Below are 1,060 nucleotides of genomic sequence, written 5' to 3'. Positions count from 1 at the left end.
AACATAGCAGTTCGAAAGTAAGGAATTGCAAGTAGATAAATAGGTACCGCTTTGGTGGGAAGATAACAGCGTTCCGTGCGCCTCGGCACCTAGCCATGCCGGCCACATGACCACGGGGACGTCTTCGGACAGCGCTGGCTCTTCGGCTTGGAAAAGGAGATGAGCACTGCAACCCTAGAGTTGGATTCGACTGGCTTTCGAGCAAGGGAAACCTTAATAATGCTACTTAGTTGCATCCAGTCTGTTAGTCAGCATTCCAAAAAGTCTGGCATATAATTTACCAATAATTGGTAACAAACTAATAGGACAGAAGTTCTCAGGTAGATCTAAACCTCCTTTTTTATAAATTGGTACTAATTTTAACCAGGAATTTGGAACTACTCCATGTAAATCAATCAGTGTAAACCATTTGGCCAATGGCAAAGACCACCAGTCAGCAATTTTTTTAAAAAAATTCAGCAGGGAGTCCATCAGGTCCTGGTGCTTTACCCATTTTTAGATCGTCTGTTAGATCAATTATTTCATTGGGACTTACTGGAGGCCAGACAGGAATTCTGGTGAAACAGCATTTTCTATGTTAACAGAGAAACGGAAGAAGCATCAAAAACTACATCTCAAATTAAACAATTTTATTTTATGAGGGGTAACTAATGTGCTTCTGCTGCAATTATAATATTTATAAAGCTAAAACGTTATCACAAATTTTTGGTGGTATCCCCATATAGATTAATGCCTTTAATCAGAAAGTTGAGGCAATTCAAGCATCATTCCTTAGGCAAATTAATGTTAAATTTACTATGCCAATAAAGGTATTGAACTTGAGTACAGGATAGGCCCTTCCACCACAAGCATAGGGCTTGCAGCTCACCCACCATCCCATCCCTGGGGAACAGCACTCACAAGAGTCCAGAGCATCACTGGATTATGCTATGTATTAATGTAGGTGAAGTGATGGTTGATATTCACTACTTACTAAATTCAGGATTTGTATTAAATGTGCCACAGAATTTGATGAACATCTTCTCAGAATAAGGATGGCAGTCAAAAACAGTCTCATGCC

Source organism: Gekko japonicus, unplaced genomic scaffold (assembly GCF_001447785.1).
Source record: "Gekko japonicus isolate JY-2015 unplaced genomic scaffold, Gekko_japonicus_V1.1 scaffold746, whole genome shotgun sequence".
In the NCBI taxonomy this organism is placed as follows: domain Eukaryota; kingdom Metazoa; phylum Chordata; class Lepidosauria; order Squamata; family Gekkonidae; genus Gekko; species Gekko japonicus.
This window is presented reverse-complemented; position numbering follows the sequence as displayed.